General features: G+C 41.3%; 2 non-coding genes across 2 annotated transcripts; one reads left to right on the forward strand and one right to left on the reverse strand.

Annotated features, from left to right (window-relative positions):
- Nucleotides 1–1,785: 1,785 nt before the first annotated feature.
- On the reverse strand, nt 1,786–1,859 carry Trnat-ugu. The gene has a single exon. It is a non-coding gene; the product is annotated as a tRNA-Thr (tRNA).
- Nucleotides 1,860–2,848: 989 nt separating this feature from the next.
- On the forward strand, nt 2,849–2,923 carry Trnat-ugu. Its single transcript has one exon. It is a non-coding gene; the product is annotated as a tRNA-Thr (tRNA).
- The last annotated feature ends 7,680 nt before the right edge of the window (nt 2,924–10,603 follow it).

A 10,603-nucleotide genomic window follows, 5' to 3' on the forward strand; every position in this document is an offset into this window, starting at 1 on the left:
TCAAACTCTTCACGCAGTATCATATTTCCTATTTCATCTTTATCTACAGTCTCTTCCATTTCTATAATATTGTCCTCAAGGAAATCGCCCTTGTATAGACCCTCTATATACTCCTTCCACCTTTCTGCTTTTCCTTCTTTGCTTACAACTGGGTTTCCATCTGAGCTCTTGATATTCATACAAGTGCTTCTCTTTTCTCCAAAGGTCTCTTTAATTTTCCTGTAGGCAGTATCTATCTTACCCCTAGTGATATGTGCCTCCACATCCACTAGCCTTCCCTGCTTAGCATTTTCCACTTCCTGTCGATCTTATTTTTGAGACTTTTGTATTCCTTTTCGCCTACTTCATTTACTGCATTTTTATATTTTCTCCTTTCATCATTTAAATTCAATATCTCTTCTGTTACCCAAGGATTTCCAGTAGCCCTTGTCTTTTTACCTACTTGATCCTCTGCTACCTTCTCTATTTCATCTCTCAAAGCTACCCATTCTTCTTCTACTGTATTTCTTTCCCCCATTCTTGTCAATGGTTTCCTAATACTTTCCCTGAAGCTCTTTACAACCTCTGGTTCTTTCAGTTTATCCAGGTCCCATCTCCTCAATTAACTCTAAATAATGAAAAGTGTGAAGTCATTGACATGAGCACTATAAGGCATTACAATGAATCCACTAAATTTTGGTTACACGATATATCACACAAATCTGAAGGTTGTAATATCAACTATATACTTAGGGATACAATTATGAATAACTTGAATTGGAATGATAACATAGATAATGTTGTGGGAGAAGCAAACCAAACACTGCGATTTATTGGCATAACACTTAGAAAATGCAACAGGTCTACTAAAGAGACTGCTTACACTATGTTTGTTCTCTCTTGGAGTATTGCTGTCGGCTGTGGGATCCTCATCAGTAATGATGTCTGGAGGACATCAAAAATGACCAGAGAAGGGCAGCTCTTTTTGCACTGTCACGAAATAGTGGAGAGAGTGCCATGAATATGATACACAAATTTGGGTGGCAATTATTAACACCAAACCGTTTTTTTGTAACAGGATCTTTTCATGAAATTTCAGCCACAAATTTGCTCCTCAGAGTGTGAAAATATTTTGTTAGTGTCCACCTATATAGGGAGAAATGATCATCATAACAAAAAAAGAGAAATCAGATCGCGCACAGAAAGAGTTAAGTGTTTGTTTTTATCACACACTGTTAGAGAGTAGAAAGTAGAGAAATAGTTTGAAAGTGGTTTGATGGTCACTCTGTCAGGCTCTTAATTGTGAATTGCAGAGTAATCATGTAGATGTAAATGTAGTTGCTAGTTCCCATATTCTTGGGCAGGAATGTTACTTACTATAAAGGTTGAAATAGAATATCATGAGCACATTTTGGTGCACTGTTGTGTTAAGTTCCATATTTACAACTGTATTTTTAATTATGTATGTTAGCCGAGTGGTCTAAGGTGCTGCAGTCATGGACTGTGCGGCTGGTCCCGGCGGAGGTTCGAGTCCTCCCTTGCGCATGGGTGTGTGTGTTTGTCGTTAGGATAATTTAGGTTAAGTAGTGTGTAAGCTTAGGCACTGCTGACCTTAGCAGTTAAGTACCACAAGATTTCACACACATTTGAACATTTTTGAACTATATATGAAGGTAGTATCTGTTCCTGAAAGAACAGTTAACGTTGATGACCATGCAGTTTTTGTTAGAATGAAATGATAATTAAATGGACACCTAGCTGCAAACAGGCGTTGAGATACTTCATTGGGGACATGTTGAAAATGTGTGCCCCGACCGGGGCTCGAACCCGGGATCTCCTGCTTACATGGCAGATGCTCTGTCCATCTGAGCCGCCAAGGCACAGAGGAGAGTGTGCCTGCAGGGACTTATCCCTTGCACGCTCCCCGTGAGACCCACATTCCCAACATGTCCACACAACTACATTCGTAGTGCGCCTAATAGATGTTTGCCCATAATACTCATTACTCGTGGCAGATTATGTATCAACCGTAAGAGTTTGAGCGTAGCGTATGCATTCGCACAAGAAGGTCAATAACCGGGAAGCCATATTTGGACTATATATGAAGGTACTATATGTTCCCGAAAGAACAGTTATCGTTGATGACCATGCAGATTTCGTTAGAATTAAATGATAATTAAATGGACACCCTAGCTGCAAACAGGTGTTGATATACTTCATTGGGGACATGTTGAAAATGTGTGCCCTGATTGGGACTCGAACCCGGGATCTCCGACTTACATGGCAGATGCTCTATCCATCTAAGCCACCGAGGGCACAGAGGATAGTGCGCCTGCAGGGACTTATCAAAAAAATGGTTCAAATGGCTCTGAGCACTATAGGACGTAACTGCTGAGGTCATCAGTCCTCGAGAACTTAGAACTACTTAAACCTAACTAACCTAAGGACATCATACACATCCATGCCCGAGGCAGGATTTGAACCTGTGACCGTAGCGGTCACATGGTTCCAGACTGTAGCGCCTAGAACCGCTCGGCCACTCTGGCCGGCAGGGACTTATCCCTTGCACGCTCGCCGTGAGACCCTCATTCCCAACATGTCCACACAATTACATTTGTCTTGCACCTAATAGATGTTTGCCCATGAGTATTAGGCCACCGAGGTCACAGAGGATAGTGCACCTGCAGGGACTTATCCCTTGCACGCTCCCTGTGAGACCCACATTCCCAACATGTCCACACAACTACATTCGTAGTGCACCTAATAGATATTTGCCCATCAGTACGATGTAGTTGTGTGGTCATGTTGTGAATGTGGCCTCATGGGGAGCATGCAAGGGATAAGTCCCTGCAGGCCCACTATCCTCTGTGCCCTCGGTGGCTCAGATGGATAGAGCGTCTGCCTTGTAAGCAGGAGATCCCGGGTTTGAGTCCCAGTTGGGGCACACGCTTTCAACATGTCCCCAATGAAGTATATCAACGCCTGTTTGCAGCTAGGGTGTCCATTTAATTATCATTTTATTCTAACGAAAGCTGCGTGTTCATCAACGGTAACTATTCTTTCAGGAACAGATACTACCTTCATATATAGTTAAAATATGGCTTCCTGGCTATTGACCTTCTTGTGCAAACGCACACGCTATGCCTACACTCTTATGGGACTTGGTAGATTACTCTGCCATGAGTAATGAGTATGATGAGCAAACATCTATGAGGCGCACTACGAATGTAGTTATGTGGACATGTTGAGAATGTGGGTCTCACGGGGAGCGTGCAAGGGATAAGTCTCTGCAGGTGCACTATCCTCTGTGCCCTTGGCGGCTCAGATGGATAGAGCGTCTGCCATGTAAGCAGGAGATCCTGGGTTTGAGTCCAGGTCTTGGCACACATTTTCAACCCAATGAAGTATATCAACACCTGTTTGCAGATAGGGTATCCATTTAATTGTCATTTGAACTGTATTTTTTTTTTAATTGGTAAGTAGCATTGGGGTGCGTTACTGTGCTGGAAATTGATGTTATTTCATGGTGGCGCTGTTGCTCAAGTGAGATACAGACTTAGATTGACAGTCTCAGAATGGTGGAGACACTAAGGGGATGGTGTGGGAACAACATGAGCACACTGTACCATTAGGGGAGGAGAGATGCTTTTTTGACCATAAATTACCGTCATTATGATAATGGTTATCCGGTTGCACTAAAAGCATTTTACCATTAACTAACAACTGGGTAATCATGGACACAAGTGCGCTACTCGGGCACCATTATGCCTATAAATTACGGTAATTGTAATGAAAATTATAGATCATTAATTGCAGTTACAAGACAGTTATTTTCTATTAATTATATCCTACATAAACAAAGTGATTGATTTGTTTACATATGGGGAACTAGGGCAACTGACCAGTTTGTTTAAATAACAGAACAATGTCTGCCATTCAGTTACCTTCCATTCAGAAAGCGGTTGCACTCAACGACAGTTATATTGACTTGTAAATTATAGATTGCAGCAATGAGTTGTTATTTTATTTTATTATTTTTTTATGCAGATCTAGATTTCAGCTAGAGGCTAGCCGTTCCCAATGCACTATTATTTTCGCTCAAAGCATGTAAGTCCCTGTTGATCGGGCTTCACCCACAGTTCATTGAATAGTCAAAAAATTTAAAAAGGATGACTGATTGCTGCAATCTATAATTTACAAATGTCTGTCATTGTCACGAAACATGCCTATATCCGCTATTGGCCTCATCTTTGAAGAGCAAGCAGATGGGCATATTTCATCGTTAAGCACCCTCAACAAGTACTACAAGAAAAAGGACCATTTCCGCGAAAACTCTATCTAGGTGCTCTTTTCCTGCTAACGAGAGCCCTGAAATGACTGCTGACGTTACGAGACTGCTAAGCTCTCCCGAGCCCGTCACTACTGCGGAATAATCGGATACTTATCACTCCCAACAAAATGTACAATTAATTATTGTGTAAGCATGACAGAGTTAAAATAAAATCGCAAAGTGATATATCACAGTACGCTATGTTTCTCATTTTGGGATTTCGTGAGAAAGTCTCTTCACAACACGGAACATCTTTATGGTAAGGTCTCCCGTCATTGTTTCTTGAGCATATCAGTCACTCACATTGATTAGACAAGCCTGTGACGAATAGTGCATTTCTTCTTCGAATCTTGTTTATCTCTGACTTCAGTCCAACTTTCGACAGGATAGAGGACCAGTGAACTATACTCAGGAATTGGTCTAATAAGTATTCTGTAAACTATCTCTTTTCCGCGTATTAGACTTCCTTGGAATTCTTCCACTAAATGTAAGTCTGTCATTTGCCTTCTCCACAGTTTAGTGTACGTGATCATTCCACCTTAAATCAGTCGAGACAGCAGCTTATAGATTCTTGAAGATGGTGGCTGGTTCCATTGACTAAACACTGACCTCTCAATCAAAAGGTGCTGGATCCTTTCACCTATTCACGTGCATTACATTACATTTATTAATTTTGAGAGTCAGCTACCAAACTTTGCATCAGGCGCTGATCATCTGCAAGTCTCTCTGCATTTTATAGCAGGTTTCTAATGATATCACCTCACTGTAGATACTTCATTGCCTATGAACAGTCTTTTAGGGATACTTAACTATTTCACTAATTTATTTATATTCTCTGATTTCCATTAACATTGCAACACGAGGAAGGATAACAAAAAAAAAATTTTACTTGCTTTGCATATGTGGCTCAGAAGGAAGAATAGATGACTAAATTTGTAGGTGATTTGGGGTACGCAGGCTGAGCTACTTAGTGCACAGGGTTGCTACCACTGACAGCAGCAGTGGTTCTAACCTGGGTGAGTAATGGGATGAATTGAGTTTGGATGACAGATATGAGGATGTCACTCCATGCTGCTTCAACTGTTTGCCAGAGTTTGTCAGTTTTGATGGTTGGCGAGTGGTGGTGTATCAGTCTCTCTGTAACGAACGACTGGGTGTGTTCAGTGAGTGAAAGACCTGAAGAACGTGCTGAATAGAGCAGTAGTCGAACACATCCTGTATCAAGGTAGATCAGGACAGATCTTGTAGAAAGGCAATGCCACTGCGACCTCGAGAAAGGGCAGAACCATCGGCCTTAAAACCCCAGGACTGTAATGGCCGCTGTCCAAATTAGAGGCTACATCAACTATAGGTAGTAGTTGAAATGGCTCTGAGCACTATGGGACTTAACATCTGAGGTCATCAGTCACTTAGAACTACTTAAACCTAACTAACCTAAGGACATCACATATATCCATGCCTGAGGCAGGATTCGAACCTGGGACCATAGTGGTCGCGCGGTTCCAGACTGAAGCGCCTAGAACCGCTCGGCCGGCCATAGGCAGTAGTGTTGTGCAGTTAGTGGTATCCCATATCATCATGCCAGTTCTGGGACTGCATGACGACAACTAAATGCAGCTTGGCAACGTTCATTCTCCTCGGAGCCACCAAACATCGATACATTCATTGTGATGCTTAATGCAGACCCAGGACTAACCTGAAAGGATGGTGCCACTCCTCCGTCCAGTGGCGTCATTGGGTACACAACAGTCAGCGCGCTCTCATTGTTGCCATATCATGGGAAGCTGCCATGCCCTCCAGCTGACAGTCAATAGTCTTCTAGAGGTCGTCATACTGTCCTTGTTGATACTTGTCTAACAGCAACAAGCCCATTTCCTCACTCAACATAAGCGACATGGCTTTATGATCCTGCAAGGCCATGTATTTAATATGTTTGTTCTCTCAGAGTCTAGTTGCACGGGGCTGTTCAGAAATTCATTATGACCTTCCAGTATCCATCGATTCGCTATCTGCATGACAGTCATCTAATCCTAATCAATGTATGAGTATTGAGTAACGATAAACCATAGTCTCGATCCTGCCACTGACTAGTTACGACACATTTCTGTACAAGTAAACCTTTCTTACACGAGGAATAACTATATCTTCACAGAAAAAAACAACATTCGAGTCCTATTTCTGAATGAGAAACCAGCTGCCGAACCTTTCCTTGTTGCATGCTACCTTCACGGTGCTGCAATTTTGATGGCCTGGTTTCGTCATCAACAACAGTGGCTTTTATCACGTTACCTTGAGTAGTGACAGAATATACCTTCGCCTTTGCCAAAACCTCTCCAGAAAGACGACATGCGAGGGATAGTGCTATACTTTCGTTTATCACCTCGAAAAAATAAAGTTACATAATTAATTTTCTGTTTGTCCCCATACACACGTAGCATGCCACTAGAAGAGCCAAAACAAAATGGCACAGCCTTTGGGTAAAGTGGAGTAATTCGTTTTCTGCGTTTAAAGGGGGAACAACACTGCAAAAATCACTCATGGATCGGTTTTCAACATATTGGATGACTTTTGAACATGAAAAAAGTCCCACCTGCTGTGTTCCACGAATGCTCACACTGCTTCAAAAAGCCTGCAAGACCGAAGTAGCAGTGGAAATGTTGCGGCTGTGTCAGGCCAATCCAGAAGACTTAATTATCGTGGACGTGTGTTATTTTGAGCAAGCTTGCATGAGATTGTTACCACATATGGTATCAAGTGGCAAATTACATTGGCGACTCAGACAACAGACTGTCAACAGTTTCTTAGACCAAGTTTGTAAATAGATCGACGTTAATAAACAGTTTATCTTGTCCTTCTAAACATAACGATATTTTGTACAGCGTCACAAGGAAAATATTCGGATCTTTCCTACTCAGCTTACTGGGCTGTGTACAAATAACAAGGTTTTTATTTTGCAAAACCAAGTCACCTACTACAATTAGTGTAATGCCTGTACCTAGTGTGTGTCCCTGGAGCTTTTTCATCTTGTGACTTATCATCACCTCTGATGGTGCTGGATGTACCCTCATACGGCGGGAGGAGGGAACACGTAACAAATCCAGGAACATATTCGTTTTGGTCCAGATGTTATGATATGAGGAAGCATAATGTTACATGGCTACTTGCTACCAAATATTTGAACATGGTACTCTCACCGGTCAACATTATTATGACACTGTGGGACACCTTCCCCATATGCGTCTTTTTATGGATGACATTGCACGAAGACATCGAACAGCTCAAGTGGAGGAGTTTTTGGAAGAACAGGATATTTGACTAATGGACTGGCCTGCCAGTTTCCCCGAATTGAATCCCATATAGCACGTGTGGGAAACGCTGCAGTGATGTAGATGTATTACCTTTATTATTATTATTACCTTTATTACCAATTCTATGTCATTCACCAGCCACAGCTGGACAGACAGCGTCAAGATACATTATCAAAATACATGAATACAACTCTACTATGATAGTAATTTAATACCGCAAGGCATATTTAAGTTATAAATTAGATTACAATAATATCACAACTATAAAATAGATACAAGTATATAATGAAATTAAAAATAAAGGTTGCTGTTGGAGTCATGGAACTGAGCTGCAGCTAAAGTAAACACTATGCTGTTACTGGAGAAGAATTCTTCAATATTGTAGAAGGATTGCTCTTCTAGTTTACACAAAATAGTAGTTTTAAACTGCTCCCATGGTAAAGACTGAATGTGATCAGGTAGGGCATTAAACAATTTTAGGGCCACCATTGGGAAGTTGTTTTGTGTCTTTGCTAATCGAACACCTTGGCATGTCGATATTGTCTTTGTTGCGAGTGCTGTATTTGTTAACTTAATGTTTCTTTCTGTAAATATCATCGTTTCTCTTTATGTGGAAGAAGCAGTTCAATATATACTGGCAGTCAGAACTCCTAACCAGGTGAAAACTGGTTTACAGTGGTCTGTTTTTTTTTTGCTTGATGTAATGATCCTCATTGCTTTCTTTTGCAGTAAAAGCACATTCTTGCAGCGTGCAGAATGACCCCAAAACAACAGCCCATAACTGATGTGGATGTGGTATATTTCATAGTACACAGCTAGAAGGTATTGTTCTGGTACTATACTTTTCAGTTTCCTCAAGAGGTACAGGACCCATGAAAGTTTGGAACATACATGTTTGGTGTGCTGTTGCCAGGTTAATTTGGTATCAATGAGAAAGCCCTGAAGTTTAACATCTGCTGTATCACCCCAGTGTTCCAGTATTGCTGAGGCTGCATATCATCCTCTGATATTTTTCTTCATTAATTTTCATTTTGCTCATGATAAATCAGGCCTTAGCTTCATTGAACAAGACTTCTGCTTGTTGGACTGCCTGTTCAACATTCTCTCCTTTTGAGAACAAGGTTGCATCATCTGCAAGATGTGCCCATTGTAGCCTGTGTCATTTACGAAGATAAGGAACAGAAGGGGCCCTATTACAGATCCCTGTGGCACACCACGCTGTAGCTTCTTCTCACTAGAACCAGATCCTTGGATGGAGATAATCTGCCGTCTGTTTATCAGGTAGGATTCAAGAGTTTGTAGGACAGATCCCCCTATACCATATGTTTTTAGCTTTCTGAGCAGGGCCTTATGTGATATGCAGTCAAATGCCTTACTAAGGTCACAGAGTACTATTGCAGCACGTTCAGATGCACTGACACCCATACAGCAGTTATCAGCTGCACTCTAGGAGAAATGGAATGCTCTACAATATGAACTTAATAGTGTTGTGGGTGCAAGGAAGAACGTTGCAGGGCATGCACTACCATTCGTTGTAATCAGACACCCTAATAAGAACTATTATCTGCCTACTTTAATGTCTACAGGACCATCATGAATCACAATGACTGTCTTTGAATAAAAGTGTCATTTCCGTTCTTCTCATTGCGTATTTGTTCCAGTTACCTTCTGTATTGTAATGTAGCATTTCTTTCTACGTATGGTCCAAGTTTCATCAAGCAATGTTCCTTGGCAGTGACATGCATGCGAAAGCTACATTCAGTTTCGCAGAACCAGTCTACGTTGGGCTGGAGACATAACATTGTGACATTCGGCGACTGAATCTGAATGGGTTAAAGTATAAAACAACTATTCATCAGTATTTTGAAATATGGCAGACAAAAAGAGTGCCTACATCTTCATCTACATACGTTCATCACGAGCCACCATATGGTGCATGGCAGAGGAATCCTTTAACTACTGCTACTCACTTCTCTTCCTGTTCCTGTCGCAAATGGAGCGAAGGATTAACGATTGTCTCCATGCTTTTGTATGAAGCCTGATTTCTGCTATCTTGTCTTCGAAATCTACACGAGATATATATGGGTGACACTAGGATTGTTCTGCAGTCTGTCGCAAATGCTGTTCTCTAATCTTTTTCAATAGCGTTTAGAGAAAAGGACGTGTTTTTCTCTCCACAGATTCCCACTTGAATGATAGAATATCTCTGTAATACTCGTACGATGATCAAACCTACCGGTAATAAATCTCTCAGAATGCTTCAGAATTGTTTTTTTTTCTCTTTTATTGGTGACCTACAGTATTCTATAATTCTCCCAATAAATCGAAATCGACGATTTGCCTTCCTTGGAACCGAGTTTATGCGCTTATTCCATTACACGTCACTTTGAAACGTTACACCTAAACATTTAATCGACTTGTCTGTGTCAAAGTAGCACCGTATTCCAACATTTCAGCGACGTTTTTCCTACTCAGCTGCAATAATTTACGTTTTCCCACATTTGTAACAATCTACCATCCAAGTCATCCTGTATCTTCCTATAGTCCCTACATTATAGCATCAGCAAAAAGTCGTAGATCGCTGCTCACCCTGTTTGTCAGATCTTTTATTTATACAGAGAACAAGATCAATCCTACCACATTTCCTTGGCAAACTGTTGACAATATTTTTAGTATGCGATGAACACGCACTATCGAATGACGCACTCGGTTTTGTTGCTTACAAAGGCTTCGAACCACTAATATCTGAAAACTTATTCCGTATAGTCGGATCTTCGTTAACAGGCACTGTCTCGAAAGCTTTCCGGAAACCTAGGAGTATGGAATCGGTCTGTAGCTCTTCATCCATGTCTCGCAAAATAATGTGCGAGAAAATGGCAAGCTGAGTTTTGCACACTATGTCTGAACGGACGAGGCCGGTTTTCACAAGATCGGTGCTAGTGGAAACGATATTGATTTCTATGTATGTTTTGTTCTGCATCCACAC

The sequence above is a fragment of the Schistocerca americana genome, chromosome 2 (genome assembly GCF_021461395.2).
Source record: "Schistocerca americana isolate TAMUIC-IGC-003095 chromosome 2, iqSchAmer2.1, whole genome shotgun sequence".
In the NCBI taxonomy this organism is placed as follows: domain Eukaryota; kingdom Metazoa; phylum Arthropoda; class Insecta; order Orthoptera; family Acrididae; genus Schistocerca; species Schistocerca americana.